This window comes from Colius striatus, chromosome 4 (genome assembly GCF_028858725.1).
Source record: "Colius striatus isolate bColStr4 chromosome 4, bColStr4.1.hap1, whole genome shotgun sequence".
In the NCBI taxonomy this organism is placed as follows: Eukaryota; Metazoa; Chordata; class Aves; order Coliiformes; family Coliidae; genus Colius; species Colius striatus.
Genome location: NC_084762.1, coordinates 58895182 through 58916742, shown reverse-complemented (window position 1 = coordinate 58916742; position 21561 = coordinate 58895182).

Sequence of the window (21561 nt, the reverse complement as noted above, 5' to 3'; positions counted from 1 at the left end):
TTCTAACTTCCCTCTTTACACTCTAGTCAATGGAGAAAGACAGATATCTTCAGAAAGCAAATCAGAGAGCTCTTTCAGATAGCAGTTTGACCTGTCTTGCTCCATGAATTATATAGAGTCACAATTTTTTACTTTGGGCAGTATGAATTCAACCTCCTTGTATTCTGAGCTTTATTTTAGCAAGTAATAGGCAAGTGATGAATCTGTGGTACTATCCAAGAAAAGCTAAAAGTTTCAACTTTCTAAAACTTCTCTTGTAAACTTTCAGTTGGGGATTGCGGTACAGATAAGAGATAAAAACCAAGGAATATATGCCTAAATAGACAAGATGTCTCCTTCAATATCCACGATCATAACTCTGAATGTAATTCTTGGGAACAAACAATGTCTGTCTGTGAAAAGCATTTTAGAATTTCTTAAGTACTCAGTAAATGATCCATTGATAAAGAACAACGTGACAGATTTTGTCCATGTACTCTGTATAAAAAAAGAACAACTTAAAGTGTTTTGCATTTATCATCTTTAGGAAAAAAAAAAGAATTGGGAATCACTTTCCAGTCCCAAGGGATACATATTCTGTGTCCAGTATGACCATAATTACAATGATAATATAATGAAGATATGTTCTCCTTCTTCCTGTAGCTTCATAGTGGCAATCTGCTGAAAATTGCCTTCAGCTATAGATATATAAATATGTTTTCTAACACTGAACTGTGTTCTTGTAATAGTACACTTTTTTTTTTTTTTTGAGAGATCATCTCATGAACTGAGATTAAGAAAGGAGAATGTGCCACATTATTAACAAAGTACCAAATAGTCTAAAGTCAAAAGCAGATGCCAGCTTAATATAATATAATTGAAAAAAAGAGTCAAACCCTAAAGGACACCAACATTGATAACAGAGTGAGTTACAGATAGTTGTAACCTTATTCCAAACTACATAGCAAGCTTGCATATGCTGGTGCAGTAGTTGCAAATCTGACTAACAAGGCTTAAATGTTTCCATTGTTAGAAATATTTCTGTTTATCAATCGCTTCTAGAAATTTCCAGTTGCCTCAGTTGCATTTTCTGATACATAAGAGTTTGAGTTTTTGGTTTTTGGTGCAAATTTCACAGAATTCAGCTTTTGTTTGTTTGTTTTTTTGTTTTTTGCCATGACAAGTAAAGCAATAATTCTGCCCATAATAATTTATTAAAAAATTTGTTACAAACCTCACACCAAAGCAGCAGATGGCAAGCAAGATGAAATTTGGCAGGGTAAGAGCTCTGAATTGTGTTCCCAAACTTCATTTTGATTCCTTCAGTTTGTGTGGCTGGCATACTGAAAATGTTATGCAATTCTATAAGGGAACTTGAAAAACAACCAGAGCAGTGAACTTGTGTTCTTTGAAGCTGCGCCTTGTAGCTACATCCTTATAAATGACCAACATCTCAGTATCAAGAGATTTCTCAGCAACTCTTGCATGAGTAAGTATAAAAATCAAGGCATACTCCTCTATTAAGGATATTTTATCAAATGTCTGAGGATATCTTTTTATCCTTCTGGATATTTGTGTTTTAGCAATGAACATAAGGTCAGTATTCATTTCAATAATAAATTAATCTCAGTCAGACTGCAAAAGTTTAGGACTTAATTGAATAGATATATATAGGATATTGAATACCCTCTTTTGTGGACAGCAGGATAGAAAAATATTGCAGAGGTTTTTTAGCTCATTACCAGAAACTTTGTTGTGGAATCTCAGTGGAAGGGACCTGTCAAGCAGGGAACATCATTACCCAGTCTATCTACCTGCCTCTGAAGAACAGTAATATTTATTAATTCTCAGGAAGAAATAAAGGGAACTTATAAGCAGAGGTAGCAGATGAAATCAGTAGACTACTGACACTGAAGAAGAAAAACTGAAAAGCAATATGTTGGCAAAAGACCAGTGTAACTGCAACTGAAGAGCAGAAGATGTGCTCCCAGGCAGCAGAACGGTGGAGACAGGTCATGAGTTTTGCCCTTCCACTTCAACCAGATTGCTCATATGGTCTGACAGTTACTATGTCTAATCTTTCCTGTCACTGTGCTTGGGGTATTTGCACCCTACTATTTGGCAGCCCTTGTTAAGCAATGATTTCAACCATGCAAATGAGTACTGGAACATGCCAAGGGTCAGAAGGTAGGCTAAGAGTACACATGCTGTCTGAGTGTGCAGTCAGGCAGCCCCAAATCCCTGAGCTGCCCTCTGCAATAAGAGAGGTCACAAAATTTACCATCTATGCACTGAAAACCAAGTGAAAGGTTTACAGAAAAGGTTGATGAGGTGGGGACCTTTCTTAACATAGTCATTTGGGGCCTGTTAGCTTCACTCCTAGCCTTTGCTATATGCTTGTATTCCTTACAGGCTCGGGTTGGGGAAGTGGTAATGGTAGTGGGTTCAGCAATTTAAGCCATGTCTTTCCAGTGTCTGTTAATGCCTGCACTCTGATCTCCAGAAATGAGAGCGATTTTTTTCTTGGTGAAGGATCATGAACAAGAATCACAATAAAAAGTTATTGTAAGTGTTCCTTGCTTCTGAGTGACCAAAATTTGTTGGGAGCTCAGGGAGCTCAGTAGCTTAAAAAATTTTTTAAATAGCTGCACAGTTCCTCAAACTACATGGATCTGTAGTTTAGTTTTTCTCTAAGCAAGAGTAAATATAACAAAATTCATGTACTAAGGTTTGTACCACAGTTGAAACTCAGGCACTGTAAAAGAATATCATATGTGTATATGCTGTGATTACAAGGAAGTGCTCCTGTCTTTTCTTGCCTCATGTTATACCCTGCAGGACACTCTGTTTATGTTGCATTTCTATCTTGCATCAAAAAATCTTTTGTGTCAAACTAAGTACTAACTTTCCGCTTGGGGGGATAATGCACTGTTTTTGAAGGCTAGGTGTTATTAGCATGCAGGAAAAGATTTCAGTAAGACTCTTTCTGAAGACTGCTGCTTGTTTGTGATCTGTTCACATAAGTCTTAGCATCCTGCTGTCTCAGTTTTTCCTTCTGTGCACCAGGGACCTCTGCCTGCTGCTACTGTGCACGCAGCATAGTGCGCACGTGAGATGGAGTGCTGACTGAGAGCTGGGTTGCTCAAGTAAGTCTACCTGCATCTTGGTGCTGTGGTGGAACCAGCCGGTACAGTAAGAAAGATTAAACTGGAACTTCATCAGCTCAAGGGAATATGATCTCCAGTGCTGGCAAAGGGAGTTTTGGTAAGTGCACTGAACTAGTCAAGGCACTTTTCTGATGCTCATCTTATATGAGACCAAGTTTATAATGTATTAAGTCAGGATGTGTGACATCTTTTGTCTGGTGTGGGCTCTAAGCTATAATCTATACCTTCATTATCTCAAGTGCAGGATAACAGTAACCCACTCTTGCCGTCAAGTCCCAGCTAAAATCTGCTGTGAACTGAAGATGACTTGAAATGCAGGCATGCAATTATTAAGTAATGTGTGATGCAAGGAGCATGTTGCATTACACCAATTGGTTTCAGAGCATACATGTTGGCAGCAAGAGCAGAGGTGAAATCCATATCATCTGTTTTGACCTATATCTCCTGAAGTGGCTCAGGACCAATCTACCTGAAGGGACCTTTATTTCTCTGTGCTGTGTGCTCTCAGTTGCGATTACAAGTATTGGAGCTGTGGAGCAGCTTAAGTTTTAATAGGTCTGAGATGTAAACTGAGTATTTCATATGAGGACTTCACATAAACACAGAATCTTAAGGACTGGAAGGGACCTTGGAAGAACATCTAGTCCAATGACCCTGCCAGAGCACTTACTTCTGTATTTTTTTTTTCCAGGAAGCTGTCCTTCCTGAGTGCACGGAGGGGTATTGTCATCATATGTTTAGGCAGTGCATATGGTTATGTTAATCTGGCTTGACTTTCTGCATGGCAATGCTCCTTCTAGCTTCCTCCAAAATTCCTGCGTAATGTATGTACAAACACATGTATGCAGTCAGACCAGAATACATATTTTACAGTTCCAACCAGCCTTAAAGTAAGAACTTCAAGTGATTTGGAATTTATGGTGTACCCTGATAAACTGTTCAAACTGCTGCTTTTTACACTGACAGCTGGATGGGTTTGTTTGGTGGATGCTGCAGGAGCAGAGATGTTGCCTCTTCTAAAATTTTATTTAAAATGTGGTTCTTCTTAATATTTGTAAAGGGTATAGGATTTTCTAAAAATAGAACTTCACTCAGCTACCAAAACTGAGATCAAGAAAGTATCTGAGATTGTTTTGTTTATATAATTTTGTGCATCTGGTTTGATTATTGTGGCCAGGTTTTCTTTTATCTTTCTCTTTGCCTTTATGTTTTCCAAAGCTATATTCCAGTCACTGTGTAAAATAATTTTTAATTTTGGAAAAGCTTATTGTATGACTTAAATATTTATAAAATATTTAAGGAAACTGTTGCTATTACTCCTTAAACGATTAGGAAAAGAAGAAAAAAGATGTCATGAAAGGAATTGTCATCCCTTGAAGCATTAAAAATTGTTCCACTAGGTGGAGAACTTGCATCGAGTATGCAACTCAAAATGTTAGCACTGACTGGAATCATAGCTGCTGCTGAAAAAATGAAACTCCTAGTAACTGAATAGTTTTTGTATCATATGTTTCTTTCATCATTTCTAGTGAAGGGCACGTTTAAATCTGTAGCATAGAAATTCTGTGAGGTTGTAGAGCACTGTACGAATTTCTGTTTAAAAATTAGTAAAAGGGTTAACATCTATTTCTTGACATACTAGCTGAAGAAGTTGGTAGTTATCAACTTTTCTATGCAATGTATTAATTTGAAACATTTTTCTTTACCATCCACTTCATTCTAATGAGGTGCTGATAATGCAGACTGTCTAGGGGAAATTTTTTGCTCAAAAGAGGTATTTATTTTTTTAAAATCCTATTTAACTGTATCCCAGTTAATCCTAAACTAAGGAAATGACGTATTTTATTATTTTCCTCAGTACTGTCAACATGGCCAATATGAAGTTATCAAGTTCCACAAAACTAGGAAGAGGGCAAATGGTTAAAAAAGGGAATATTTTAATGTGTCTTTTTATGTTGGATCTAGGTCCCAATCATTAAGTAGAGTCAGGACTGGGGTTAACGTTAGAGTTTCTGCAATTTTGGGAGCCTCATGCATCACAATATTCTGCAGGTCCCATATAGGTGAGAGGAGAATGAGGACTAATGGGGCCAATTTTTCTTAATCTGCTGGGAAAAATCTGTCAGAATTTACAATCTGCATATTTGTCTGCTGTAAATAATTAAAAAGTGATATATGATTTCTGTAAGAGTCAGAATATAAAGCTTCTAGGACCCACATGTCAAGAAGGAGACAATTTAGAAAGGGCTATTGCTTGTCTGAGTGTACTGGCTAACATTAAGCTTCAAGGTAGATTTTCGGTTGGGTTTTGAGAGTGTAAGAGAGAATTGGAGTTTTTTTATTTTCTCATGGGAATTAAGAATCAGGAATATGATGGAAAGGGAAAATGCTCTATGTCTTAGTTTACTATCTACATATGTTTAATTAATGCAAGTGTTGGAGTTTGGAAATTCAAGTCTTCAAGGTACTTATTCGTGGCTTAATTCTGGTGTTCTGACAGAGTGAGGAAGAGGGGAGATGATGACAGAGTACGAGGCTGGATGTGCTCTTTCGTTATGCTCTTTTATTATGCTCTTAAATCTGCGGATAATTAAGGTCAGACATAGGGTTTGGCACTGGATTTTCAAGACTTCAATTTATAATCTGTTCTTTGTGGTTTACAGAATTCAGAAGATAATAGCTGCTGGTAAAGGCAAATACTGTATATTCTGTGGTTTGGATCCATACCAGGTTATAAGTAAGCTTAGGTTGAGTGGCGGGCAGTGTGTTGGGTTACAGCTCTAACTTGCTTTAAATTTAGGACAGATTAGGTTTTAGGTTAAGAGATATTATCTGCAATTGCCCCATTCCTTCCTAAAGGGCTCAGATTATTACTGCATCATGTTACTAAAGAGTTGGAAGCATGCAGGTTTTGGAAAAGATCAATGCTCTGCATTGTCTTGTAAAAGCTGCGCTGTACTGACTAGGGTTGGTGTTGGGAATCTAAAGTTTATTCTTCCCAGTTTACAGGTGGATTCTCCAGGGACTAGGGAAATACAAAGATTAATTCTTTCTCTATGGGAATATGCTTTTCTTTCACTTTCATTGCATTCTAGAGGTTCTAGATAACTAAAAATTGAGAAAACACTTAGATAGATCACTTTATGTTGTCATTTACATGCAAGCTTCCTTCGATTAATTAATACAATTAAATTTTGCATTACGATTTCCACTTTTTTGTCATTTACAAAGATAGAATTAATATTTATTGAAATTTATTATAGTAAGAGTTACAGTAAAAGAATATCTTTAAAAGTTATTAAATAATCTAGTGGAGAACACTAGAAGAGAATCCTGCCAATAATTAAATTTAAATTCTGAGTTGGAAGTGAATTTTAAAGCTTACAAATCTAAAGGCTCAAAACTACAGTATATTCTTCTCTATATAAGGGCTACCCATGTCTGGAAAGGGCAATTTCTTAAAGATATTACTGGAATTAGAGGCCATATCTAATTAAACATAATTAAGATTGAATTCATGAGTTATCATTTGGAAAATTAATATTCAAGGAGTTGAATTTGTTATGGCATTTTGTAGGACACTCCAGGGTAAAAAGGGAAAATGATCATTAGGGAACAACGCATTATTTTTCTTCACTGATGAAAGAGAGCCCTTGCCAGGAATTGAAGTCAGAGTCAGGGTGAGGGTTTGATAGCCTTAAGACCCCATTTTATTGCTGACTTTTATATTGCCTAGCGCATTAGAAGAAGTGTTGAAAGTCTGTTTCTGTTGTTGTAAGTGATAGTCTCATTGATGTAATTATGATTAGGGGTAGGGTTATGGCTAAGGTTAGGGCCTGGGAACTGGAACCCTTGAGAGCTCAAGTTACAGCTGTTATTCTCTAATGCTTCATATTTAGAAAGTGCATCAATGTCAGCAGTGGATGATTGTGGTTTTCATTTCCTGAATTAGCCATCTGCCCCGTATTAAAGGCAGCATTTGGTTTTGGGTTGGAGTATGGGCATCAAAGCTTGAAAGCCTCTGGTGGTTCCTGAGGGATGCAAGGCTACTCTGTTGTCAAAGAATATACTTTGTCTTTATTCATGGTGCTTGTGTTCACTTTTATGGCAAGAACCAGCACTGCCTGTCCCTTCCCGCTCTGACTATGGCCCAGGACCCCTCCTTCAGCCCCCTGGGGCCATCAATCCCTGCCCCAGTAACACCTCAGCCGTGGCATCTCCCCATGATACCTCATCAGGAGTCTCCAGCTTCCCATAGTCCTGACATTGACAGCCATGGATCCTGCCAAGCTTTGCCCACGCATGGGCCCCTGGCTTGGCCTGGACTCAGCTTGCCCCCAGGCAGGTGCCCTGGACTGGAATTTCCCTGCTCTCCCCCAGTTGCTCCTCAAGTTAAGATGATGAGATGGGATGAGACAATCTGATAAGCCCTGCCCTGCCACCTCAGGGTTGCCCCGGGGTTTTGCCACCCTGCATGAGTCCTGCAAGGACTGATGTGAGATGGAAGATGCCTGACAGCCATAAGGGGCTTAGGTTTTCTTGTAGTGTATAAATTTGCCATGTAGGCACGATGAAGGCCTACATTAGCACTGGGGAACATGAAGATATTCTCATGCTCTCTGTCTTGCTCATTCCTTATTTCCATTTATGGGTCTCATTTTCCTTGATAAGACATCATATCCATCTCCTTCTGGAAGATGATAATTGTCTCACCCTAATGAAAGTCCATGCCCAGCTGACAATTCTCTCTAGGGTATCTCCCAGACAGTTTGGCAGACGGCTGCGCTGAATCTGACTTTGTCTGCCAGGAAGTTTGCTCAACACTCTCTCATGTCCCAAAACCCCATCATATCGTTCTGAAGGACATACTGCAAAGCACTGGTGGTCAATGAGAAGTACACTTTGAACAGAAAAAAATATCAAAGACAGGAATTATGTTCATGGGTTGAGTGACAGCACATCTAATTGGAAGGAGGTGCAGGCCAAACACTGCTAAAGGGTAAGAGACCTAAGGAAAGGTGAACAAAAACTGACTGTGCTCTGATTACACTAGTGGCCGAAGTTGACCTGCTGGTGAATCCACAGTGGCGGTGCAAATACAGAAAGGGCTGCCGACCAAAGACTTTACTTTTGTTACAAGAACCCATCAAAACCATGTAGATCAACAGGACTGGTGCAAATGTAGACCTTAATACACATGCTGTGTAATGATATGACAGACTTTTCTGCACTTGACCTGCACTGCTCACAGTATAAAATTGAGGAAAGTGAACATCTATGTCCTTTGCCACACATATGGATGGATATCTGGATAAATAAACATTGGGCAAAAGACAAAAAGATGACTGAGTCAGAGAGAATGCCTGAAGGAGGAGAAAGATGGCTTTTTCCCATGGGAACATATGGACACAGCTGGAGACTAAAACTTTCATTAATGGAGCTTATGGGAGAAAAGCAGGGAGGTATGCAGCATGAGCTGGGCACTGCTGTTCAGGGCCAGAGACTTCCAAGAAGGACAAGAAATGTCTGTAGGTAAGAAAAAAGACACTATTTCCCATATCATTCTCCTGAATAAACTAGCTGCCTATGGCTCTGACTGATGTACTCTTGGATGGGTAAAAAACAATCTGGATGGCTGAGGCCAGAGAGTGGTGGCTCATGGAGTTAAATCCAGTTGGCAATTGGACACCAGTGGCATTCTCCAGGCCTCAGTGTTGGGACCTGTTCTGTTCAATGTCTTTATTAGTGAGCTAGGTGAGGGGAACAAGGGCACCTTCAGTAAGTTTGCAGACAGCACCAAGTTGGGTGGGAGTGTTCATCTGCTTGAGGACAGGAAGGCTCTTTGGAGAGACCTGGACAGGCTGGATTGATGGGCTGAGGCCAATTGTATATGAGGTTCAACAAGGCCAAGTGCCAAGTCCTACATTTGGACCACAACAACCCTGTGCAATGCTACAGGCTTGGAGAAGAGTGATTGGAAAGCCTGCCCTGCAGAAAAGGACCTAGGGGTATTGGTTGACAACTGACTGAACATCAGCCAGCAGTGTGCCCAAGTGGTCAAGAAAGCCAGTAGCACTATGGCTTGTGTAAGAAATAGTGTAGCCAGCAGAACCAGAGAAGTGATCATTCCTCTGTACTCAGTGCTGGTGAGGCCACACCTTGAATACTGTGTTCAGTTTTGTTCCTCTCACTACAAGAAGGACATGGAGGTGCTGGAGCATGTCCAGAAAAAGGCAACAAACCTGGTGAAGGGTCTGGAGAATAAGACTTACGAGGAGCATCTGAGGAAGCTGGAGATGTTTAGCCAAGAGAAGAGGAGGCTGAGGGGAGACATAATCACTCTCTCCAACTACCTGAAAGGACGTTGCAGTGATGTAGGGGTTGGTCTCTTCTCCCAAGTAACAAGCGATAGGACAAGAGGAAAATTTCTTCACCAAAAGGATTATTAAGCATTGGCACAGGCTGCCCAGGGAGGTGGTTGAGTGTCCAACCCTGGAAATATTTTAAAAGGATGTAGATGTGGTACTGAGAGACATGGTTTAGTAGTGAACTTGTCCATGATAAGTTAATGGTTAGACTCGATCTTTAAGGTCTTTTCTCACCTAAAAGATTCTACGATTTTTGGGAATACACAGGAATCCCAGTGCAGTTTCCTTTGGTCCAGAAGGCCACTGAGTTGACTGTTATAAAGCCTGGAAGCAAGAAGGCTCTGATGCAAGGTATGGAAGGCAAATGGAAAGTTTTTATAAACTTTTATAAAAATTTTTTGTTTTGCCAGGTTGAATCACTTTGAGTTCCTAAGTGTAAAGCCAAAGGATTCAGTTTTCTAAGGGGAACCAACTTCTTTGAATTTAAAAGTCTTTTTGGTCTTTCTTGTGGGGGTTCATCACTACAGGAGTAAGATCTGGTTCAACCCATCCCAAGATCTGGTAAGTGCAGATTGCTTTAAAGAAACCAAGATCAAAACACCTTCTTCTGAATTCTGCCTTGTACCAGTTTTGCACCTTCTGTTTTGGTGATAATGAAATACAGTCTTTGAGCCTTTCCTTTCTGGGAAAACATAGCTTGTTTGTTTTCATAAATGATCAAAAGTTTAAATGAGGAAACTGACAGTGTACTGAATTAACATGATAGACATAGAAGAGCTGTTGTATTTAAAACTTACAAATCACCTCCTCCTCATCTGCTTTTCAACAGTCTGTCTAGAGTTATCATTTAATGTAGCTAACAGTAGCTAACAATTGCTTTTTCCTTTTTTTAATGGTGCAGCCTTGAAAAGGATTAATTGATCAGGAAATGAAAAGATCCTCTTATTTTGGCAGAAGTAGGGAGGGCTTGTTAACATCTTTGCTATATTGAGAGTTGTTTGGTCCATTTTCTATCATTGTGTTCTGTACGTAAGTGTATTCTTGACTATTCTTCATTTTAAGTTTTGGTCTTCCAGCTCTTGTAACCTTTGTAACAGCCTGTGTGTATCAGTACAGGTCACTACAGAAGGCTGATATACTCTCAAATATTATAAGATAGACAGAGAACATAAAATATTTTATCTTGGTTACGCTTCAAAGCAACAGAAGTGAGAGGCAGACTGAGGAAAAAAACCTCCTGTTTTCAGATATCTGTATGGAAATATTCCAGATAGCTGGTGACTTGCAGTAATTGTTTTCCATTTAATTAAAGCAGAAACAAGATCAAAAGCCAAGACATCCACAGTCAGAGATAAAATCGTGGAACGCAAAGTTCAGGTATAATGATGAAGATTTTTGTTTTAGTGTGACATCTGTAGAACAAGTGAAAACTCACAAGGAGGAAGGTTGTGAATTCCTCCCTCATGCTGCAAAGTGACCTCAACAATACCAACGCACACCACAATGAAATGTGTAAGAAAAGTCCCTACCTTTAAGAAAGTGAAAGCTTTATTTTGTGTTCAGAAGACAGCAGATGCAGGTATCTTTTACCTTAACCTACCAGTTCAAAAACGTATTTTCAAGCTGAAATTTTTTACTTATTTTGCAATTGATTATGAGAGTCAGCATGACTTATTCTTTGTAAGGGAAATACTGATTTTCAGTCCAGAAGTACTTCATCAACTCCATGTTGAACATTTATGCAAGTCTCAGAAGTATTACTTCCCCATGAAAATATTTTAGCAGTCCAATTTCACACTGGTGTTATCATATCCCGTTTGATCAGTGAGATTTGTAATTTAGAGCTAAAGAGTGACAGGAAGAAATGATATTTTCTCTTATTTCCTATGCCTGTATCCTTCATAATTTAAAAAAAATTCAGAGGTCATCTTTTCAATATGGAGACATCAATGGTTAAGCAATCGTACTATACATATGGACAGTTGATGTGCAAGAGTGGGGTCTACGGCAGCCACTTGTCAGCATGCAATGATAACAGGAAATCCCAAGTGATCATATACCTCCTTTAAAAAAGCTACAGCTCTCTATCTTTGAAATATCTCTATTTTTGAAATAAATGTTGAGGACATTAAAAGGTAAGGACAAAAGATACAGTAGATTTTCTTAATTTTGTAGAAGAAACAGCTTTTTTAATCTAAGAATATCAGTTGTGTATGACCTCACAAGGGAAAAAGGCAATGGTACTTCTATCATTTGGGAATTCCCTTTGGGAGCATAAGCAATTATCTGTGTGCTCAGGACATTTTATTGGTGTAATTTGAATATCTGAAAACTTTAGGCCTTTCTGAAGCAAGGAGCTGCTGAGTGAAGGCTTCAAATAGGTAGCTCTTTGATTCAATGGGTAAATCCTGGACCCTAATATTTTTATGAATCTAGCGTTATATTCACATCCTTGCTCTCATGCTTCTTATTGCTAAATGAAAAAAGCCCTAAAGAGTGAGAACACACTCCTTCTATAATTGCAGGCAAACTGCAATTCACCCATTGACATCAGTTGTGCCAGGAATCCACATGTGGTTAAAAGATGACTGGTTTTGTTTTTATTGTACATCTTTCCCCTTTGTTCATGAGCATTGGCAGTGAAACTAACATAATGAGACTTACAGAACTTCCCTGGACAATATTATTTAAAAAAGAAAAAGGAAGCTGTCTAATGTATCTAATAATAACTGAATGATAGCAAACTATTCACGTGATTGTTTTTGTCAGCAGGGAACGTATTTAGTGACTGAAGGTGGCAGAGTGGTGGTGGTAGCTTCCAATCTTATGTTCCTAGGAAATATGCAAAGCACTGAGCAATGAAGGATGGCAGAAAATATGCGTCTTCATGTCCAACAATTTAAGTAACTTTTCATTAGAACCATTCTGAAATAGTTAACTACAACTCCAAGATAATGCTTGCTAAGCAGTTAAAGATTTAGCATACAGAGTTCTTTTCCAGCCATTACCAATCAGTTTGTATTTACACATAAAACTCAAGAATGTTTTTATAACTTAAGGATATTATATTTAACCCAACTCTCTGTAAATATTTTCCCATCCTTTTATCTGCATAAAGATTTGTGTGACTTGACAAGAAAAAAATGTGCCAGTACTCAATTTTGTTCTTACTCCAGCAAATTTTTTGAAATTAAGTGTTGTGACTGCTATGACTAATACTTTATTTTCCACTTGCTCTTTTTCAGACTGTAGTGCCAAGATTTGTTGTTCTTGTCATGATGTCTTTTACTTTACATCTTTGTTTTGTTACTAATTAAAATGTAATCGTTATGATCCAATTGTTCCTGACAGTTAGAACACAGAACATTTACCAAAAACTCTAGCACCTACGTGTCTCATAGGATATTTTAAACTATAGTTTTACTTCAAATTAACTGATTCTAAATTAACTCAATATAGTTATTAGTTTTGTGAAATTGTTCTACATATGGCCCACATGTCTATTTGGCTACAGACATTGCTCTGCTGTTAAGCCCAAATTCGTTGTTGTTTTGGCCAAATGTATGTGCAATGTCCAAAGTGTTTGTCACAGCAATGTTAACAAGTAAGTAATTGATTTACCCTGAAATCTGTCTGCTTTGGATAGTTCTCTGAGTTTATATTGCAGAATGACACAAATGCAGTCCTTTTTTAGAGAATGCCTTGGCTATGGATTTGGACTCAGTGCTATATTCTTTTTCTACTGCTTCCTTACTTCCTCATTTAGTAATACACTTTACAGCAGACAGTTATGAAGAGGGAAATAGCATCTCTGCTGTCACAATGATCAAGATTTTAATTCTGGATATGGTTACGTGCACTGGTTTATTTCAATTCCCATCCTTATGAAAAAGCTACACTTGCTTAGAAAATTTGTTTAAAAATATTTTTTCTCTCTGTTTTTTTTTTAAAAAAAATTAAAGTGAACACATCTGCTTACATCTTCAACAACATCAATAAATGTCTCTCTTCTTGCGTCTCCACTGGTCTTAATTAAATATTCATCCCTTTCTAGTTTTGCTGTGTAATACTTTTTTCATTATTGAATGATACATGCTGAAATGTAAGTGCTTACATATTACTTGTCACAGAATCACAGAATGGTAGGTTTGGAAGGGACCTTTAGAGATCATCTAGTCCAACTCCCCTGCAGAAGCAGGTTCACCTAGATCAGGTCGCATAGGCTACTTGTAGGTAACATTACCTTTTTCTCTGTACTTTCATAAATTTCAGTTAGATATGTTAAAATCCCCATCCATTGCAAAGCACGGTATTTTATCTATGTGCCAGTATCTCTTCCAGGCACTGCTTTTGGGATCCAATGCATTGTCCTTCACTAATATAATTTCTCTCCCTTCAGCTATGAGAAGGACTTTCCTGAGGTCAGGAAAGGAAAAGTCTGTCCTTTGAATACCCTTTCTGCCTTCCTGTGAAGGTCACCTGCTGTAAGGTGATGAGAGCTTCTGTCTCTTGGTATTGTTATACAGGACAGCTCTGTTTCTGAGCAGAAAAGTGTCTAGGCGAGATACAGCATGCAATGGCCTTTGTGCTGTTTTCCCCTCACTCCAAGCTGCTGCACACCAAAGTCTGTTCTCAGAAGAGAGTAGAATCTTTTGCATGGATCCAATGATATGTAAATGCGTGGGACTTGGTTTCATAAATGGATTTACAAACTGCTGCCAAAACCTCCACGCTGAAATGCTACTATTTCATAATGAAGAATATTACACAGAAATTATGTTGTTATGTTATGTGTAATTGTTGCCATTCATCAAATTTTAGATTTTATTTTGCCTTATTTTTTGGATGCATGTAAGTGTTTTTCATCCAACTTTGTTAAATAATTGCTTATCTGTCATCTGTTAATGTCTGCTTGATAGCCAAACAGCCAAGTCCTGGCATCATAGCTAGGAACTTTTACTAGTTTACTGCTGTTGCTTTCATATGCATTGTTTGTTCTGTAATGGCCCTTAAATATATTCCATGTGTATTTGGGCTAGAATGATTCTTTGCACAATGCCTTAGAGGAAAACAAGTTTCTTCTAATAGCAATTAAAATTAGCAGTGGTATTAGGCTAAGAATTTTAAATCACGTCTCACTCCTGTGGAAATTCCCTTTTATCATTAGAAAAAAAAAATCAATTGTCAACAATGTTGTATAGCTCATGCATAATACACAGCTTCAGAGATTTACTTCTTGTCTTGGCACTGGCACACTTGAATGATATAAGAGCTAATTTTGTTTTTTTGCTTTAATAGCTTGTATTGTCTGTGTAATGAACCCTATCTGAGCTTCATCAGGAGAATTACACTGTTCACACACTTCTGTTAGTGAAAAAAATCCTACTTGTTCTGCAAGTTTATTTTATCTGCAGTGTGAAAAAAGACAGTCATTCCCACAAATATTGGGAAGAGACAAATCTGAAGTTAAGGTGGTTGTTACCAAGTAGATGTGGGAAATAAAAGCATGGAACAAAGTTGTGGGTCTGCTCATGGCACTGAAAGAAGTTCCCAGCCAGGCTGCATATTTTGATAAATGACACTGTGATGTTTTCATTGGATCAGATGAAGAATGATGCCATACTTTGAGAGGTGCTCGAAATGAAGACTACCAGATATATCAAGAATTTGAGATATCTGGGATTTTAGGATGTTGGACTGTTTAGAAGTATTCCATAAACTAGGCTTCTTTCTATTTCTTCTATAAAGAAATGACTCAAATCAAGAAATGGAAGAGGAAGCTGAGTGAAGGAATATCAGAAAGAAACAACACAGTTAAGAGCAGGCTACAGCTAATAGGCAATAAAGCCACTGGAAGGCAACAGAGGTAGGGAAAAGAACCTATTGGAAGCACTAGGCAGTAAGGAATGATGGAAGTGTTTGTGTATTAATGCAGGTCAACATATATTGCTGATGTATTTTTTTATTTCCAAGATGGAGACTTGGAAATGGAGGATAAATTTTTATCATAAATTATATGTTAAAGAGATAGACTTTAACTTAAATATATATATATTTTCATAGAAACTCTTTGTAAGATTAATAAGTGGATCAAGGTGCAGGAAGATTATGTTTGCAGTAATAAAAAATGTCTAAGTGCATACCCCTGTCTGCCTAGATTCAAACTGAGTGCTTAGATCCTGCATTTACAGAAAAATACAATCACAGAAAATACACAAAGTCAATGTTGAACACACGTGCTTTGCTTCAAACATCTGTGTTTTCATAAAACAATGAGATTTGTCAGACAGGTTATGTAGATTGGAAAACTAGTCAAAACTGTCAGTGTAATCATCTCTCTTCTAGATGGGATTCCTAGAAGCTAAATTGCAGTGAATACCAGCTGGAAATCAAAGGATGAAAGATGAGAAAGTGTTCTATGGGGACTCATATATGACACACACACTCAAATAGGGCTTGCAAAAGCTGAAGGCCATCTTTAGTGCTGAGGTAAAGCTAAACTTGTACCCTTTTTGTGAAATGTCAAGAGACTTGATACAGATGGTGCAGTTTTTAGGCATTTTCTGTAGATCCCTAACAACTGTATCTAAGTAAGCAGACTCTAGCTATGAAATTTGGGAAAATAAAACAACATAAAGGAAAATTAGTTGATGATATTCTTCTTGTTCATGCACTTCTGATTGGAGTCATCCATGGGTCTCCATCCCAAGCACTCTGTGAGAACAAACACTGATCAGATGCACTTTGGAGAATTTTTGTAGATGCTGAGAGTGGTGATATTTTCTTTACGCAGAGACATCTTAATGAGGCCTCTGTCAGGAAGTAGATGAAATACACTGAAGCTAAGTTCCAGCATGACAAATCTGATACTCTAAGCTTGAATCCCTTTTTACTATCAGAAGGCAGTTTTTTTCTGTTTATAATAGCACTATTTATCCTATAGGTTCTGAGGATATATAGCAAAGATGCAGCAATTAAGAGGACAAAACCTTTTTCCTTTTATTCAAGCAAAATCTGGATGAGTCAGAGAGATTTTCTTGCATGGATACTATCTGAAGAGTATGTTTTACATTAAGCTGAAGTTAAAAAAACAACAAACACCAAGAGGGTACAAATTAGTAATGCAAGTAGGTAATATTAAGGTTATAATATCTCTTCTGTTACAGTTAGTATATTTCTTAGCCTGATGAGGAATAGAATTATCAGAGAACCCCAGAGATGAGCTGGACAATCCAAGCAAACACCACTCCTAAAGGAACATTTAGCCTGAAGAAATAAGCAATTTTTATTCACTCAACACTCAGAGCACTGTTCCTTTGTGCCCATCTGTGAAACAACTGAAATTACAGCTATACCTATGCAAATTCTGGGACTAGAGGAAAATGGTTTTTCGTGTGCCCTCTTCAACTTTAGAAATTGCTCCTGATTTTAATCCTGGATTATTTCATCCCCTGGGGCATGCTGGAAAGCCTCTGTTCTCCTTTTCTCCTTTCATTAACTGAAGGAAGGGATAGAAAGCAAGAATGAAATTATGGGTAGGTATTTGTATGATGATTACTGGGCATGGAATGAAGGGAATGTTATGGAATATGCTGCTTTGGATATCTAAAGTGATAGACTGGGTTAATACTGATTTCTATAAACAAGAACAAAAGATATACAGTGAAATAAATATTTGAAAGGAAATTACATACTTTCTTCATGAGCATTCCAGTGAAGCTTTGGCCAATGCTACTGCCTCACCCTGAATTGCAGTGTGGATATGTATTCAATATAGAAACTCAACAGCAAGAAGAATTCCCATAGTTTTTTATTCCCATATTTTTTTATTCCCATATTTTTATTCCCATATCTTTTCCCATATCTTTCTGACATTACACGTTTATCTGTTTTAGCAGGATAGAGCTTGGCCATTATATTGTGTGAAACTTGATATGTGTTAGCTAGAGAAAGTAATGAAGTCATATCATGTCTGGCTGATGTGGAAAAGTAGTGGTGCAACTGGCACTCAGGGGCTTCAGTTTACTATTTACAGTGTCTTAGTTGGCATGCAAAGGCAGTAGGTCATAAAGTAAGCTGCCAGTCTGATAGAAAGAGAATTAGGTTCTAATATGATAAATGGAGTTACCTGCCTGTCTAGGCTTGCATTCTGTGATTTTTGCTGAATATATATATTTTGGATATGTTCTATTCCTTTTCACAATAGCATCACCTCTTGGTATGACTGAAGAAATAAGTGTGCTTGTGCTTGCAAACTGTTTTGTTCAGAGAAGAAACTAAATAGATAGGAAACATATAAAATATAGATATTATAAGACTTTTGGGAAGCCCACTTTGGATCCTTTTTTAAAAAAAAAAAATCCAAATGCTGTTTTAACATTCTAGGCTAAGAGTTTTTTATGGAAAATAAAAAATCAGTAATTAAAACCGGTGTTTAAAAGCATGATGTCAAATGTTTTGTTTAAAGGCTATCATAACAAAATATTTAGAGCTTTCAAAATAAGAAATTTAATTAAAAAGAAAAATATGAAACTGAACTATTGTGACCTTTCTCCTCTCCCCTGCCAGTCCCTGGTTCTGGTTGAATTTATTATCTGATTTTATCCAAAGTTTGCTAGTTCAGTTCCCCTCGAGTTCATTTACTGTATTTTACACAAAAGGTTATTTGCCCAGTTTTGATGACAGCCTTAAATCTCACCTCTTTTGTAACTACTCCGTGGAAACAGACCAAATTTCTAAAGCCTGTAAGATTCAGAGAAGGTAGTTAGGCAAAAGATTGTATTCTCAAGACCTATATTTTCCCTTTTTCAGAGAAAAAGTGATAATACTGTGGTGCCTAGTTGGTGGTGTACAGATAGTGATAGTTGATGAGTACAGTTAATGTAATAATGTAACGTGTCATATTCTGACCTTTGAAAATTGATGTCTTATATATCCTGCATATAGTAAATTTAGCTTTTTCAGAGAGGTTGGAGGAGTTCCTGAAACATTTTGTTCAGTATCAGTGTGTGTTTCACATCAAGAAAATGAAGACAGAGATTTTTGTGGAAAAGGATGAGATTTTCCAGAGAGAGCCTAATTATTTTTTAGCTTTGGTAGTCCAGATATAATGCATAAAAGGGGCTTACTTTTTTTTTCTATTTAAGAAAGTGAGAAGCATGTCTCTACAAATTGTTTCAAATTTGAGACTCAAAAAACCAACCCATATTTTACAACAAGATTTTACAGACCATAATAAGCCTAGATGTATTTTTCCTATAATGTTACAAATTATTGATTTGATTTAACTGGTGGTGCAACATTTGTGATCGATATAATAATCATCCCTTTACTTGCATGGCACCAGCCATGCACATTGTGAGCCTTAATGGTAGTCAGACTAAACCTAAAGTAAATGAAAATAACTGAAAGAAGCAGTATAGTGTACGGGACAATTTATAGAAAGCCAGGATGAAAATAGGTGAGAGTTCAATATATACACTACACTATATATATTGGTGACTAACATCTTGTTGTCTGTCATGTATTTGTTTTATTTACTGTGAAAGCTAGAAAGGAAAATGATCATAAAATATTTAAGAGTCTGTAAATGGAAAAAGTGTTTTCCCAAGATAATGGACTCCTCCAGCTATTAAGCAATGAAATGAAGTACAAACATTTATTTTCCAAGCAGAAGGCATTGTTTCTGAGATAAATTTATATGATAATGAACATAAAGCAGGCATACAATATAATTAATCCAAAGGTATCTGCTTTTATACAGTGAGCACTGAATGTGCAGCGATGGTTTTTGCTTGTGGGCTAATCCTCCACAGATTGGCTGTGTACTCTCATGGAGGTATTGCCTGGGCTCAATGAGCCCCACAGAGGTAACCATCTCCAGCAGTGTATTGGCGCCTGGACAGCGATGTTGACTGGAAAAGTACATCTTTCTAACAGAAGTGATGTTTGTTATGTGGGGGGTAGGGGACAGGCTTTAACTGCCTGTTTTTTACTGTGCAAACGTATTGTATTTATTTTCTATGAATGAAAGCCTATGCAATGGAAGAAACTTATAACCTTCTTTTCCAATTATTTTTACAGGTGATCTTGCTCTTCCTTACAGTTACTTTTTATGCAGCAGCTGCCCACCTGCCCGTTTGCCTCCGAACAATGTTTCTCCCAAACCTGCTGAACACCACTAAAGGCAGGTTTTCAACCCCCCTCTTTATGTACTTCTTGTGCTTTACTCTTGGCACAATTAGCACTTTGTTTTCCTGCTGACTTCTCACATCTTGGGACTGAACACCTTGTAGTCTCAGAATTAATGCTTTTTTAACGGTGCAGATTATTTGAAAATTGCCCTGACTTCTCTACTTTCCTCAGTGCTTCCCCTTTCTTCAGCATTTGTTCAACCATTTTTAATGTTCTTTTTACCAACTATTGTATTTAAATGTTATCTCTGGCTAGTTTTTTTTTGAGGTTTGTTTGTTTTTTTTTAACATTTGGACATATATTTCTTCATCAATTTCAGAAATATTTACTCTTTCTTGGTAGTAATTCCTTTGTCTTCTTTCAGGATAATAGTCACTAATTTTAACATTGAACTTGGTAAATGCATTTTGAATTACTGTATAAAACACTTCATTGGGATATTATCACTAGAAGGTATCCAAAGTCAAATAAATAAGTGAATACAACCTGGTGATACTTATAGAAACAAGCAAGACAGACTTCAAGGGCACAAAATTAAATAAAAGTCTCTGTTACACTGGACATTACCTCCTTTCCTTGGCCAGATCAGGCTCAAATTGTCACAACTTATGACTTGAAGTACATGTACTTAATGCATGGACTATTTGATCTTAAAATGTCGCTGAGGCTATTTGTGCCAGGTCATAGCACTTCAAACAAAGTATTTTAAACTCTTCTCCCTGCTTTCCTCTTATCTGATAGGTGAATAGCTCTGCTATTGCTTATTGTAAAACCAACAAACACAACTTTTATCTTAAATCACTGCTTTCCTAAATTGATACTATTGTCTACTTAAAATAGTTATATTGTGGGTATATACATATATATATACATATATATATATATATATAAAACAATAGTAATAATAAACATTGCAAGACTGACCCAAAAGCGTCTGTAACATAACATTTTCATTGTTGCTCCATCTTATGGCCACAGTTAGTAAATACAGAAATACCTGGGGAGTCTCACTATGTATTTACTTCCATATTTACAAGAGATGTTTAAGATCTATGAGTATTTGTATGGCAGATGCAGGTACCTAACCTAGTTCTGCTTGCCCTGGGGCCATAGCTGGAGGTACTGGGCAGGAACACTGTGGGAAGAGCTGGGGTAGTTGCATGCAAACCAGGTCAAGACCCAAAGAAACATGTGGTAACTCTAGTGATGCTGGTCTATACTGTTTACAGGCATTGGATGAGAAATCTGTGAAACACAGCTACTCATAATATGAGTTTACCATCTTAGGTCTCCATGAATTTGGAGAGACAGTGCTGTTAAGTGAATTGAATTTGGTTCAGATATTGAAATATTCATGGGCATAAAACCAAGACAAAAATATCCCCATCTAGTTAAAGGCAATAGAAATTAGTTTGGGAAGAGATAAACATTCTGGGAAACTAATGGAGTCTGATAAAAGTCACATTGCAAATGTAAAGTGCATACTCAGCTTTCCTTAAAACTCAAGGATTTATATGTGATTGTCCAATTTCCACTTTTTATTTAAATTTGAACCTATGTTTTTAGTACTTTCATCTCCCATTATGCAAGACTCATTCTTTTTAAACAAAGTAAGGTATCATCTCAGCCCAGGTTTCAAGTATAAATCAGCGTTTTGGCTGAAAATCAGTGGTGTAAGAAAAAAAAAAAAAATTAGTAAAATTATGTTCACTATCTGTAAAACTGAGAACTTGGTGAATTGAAGATCATTGTATAAGTAAGGAGAAAGAGAAGCTCTCCATATGCATTTAATCTTAAATTATGAAAGTGAAATCTAAACTACACTTGAGGCCAGCAAGGGTAAACCTTGAAAA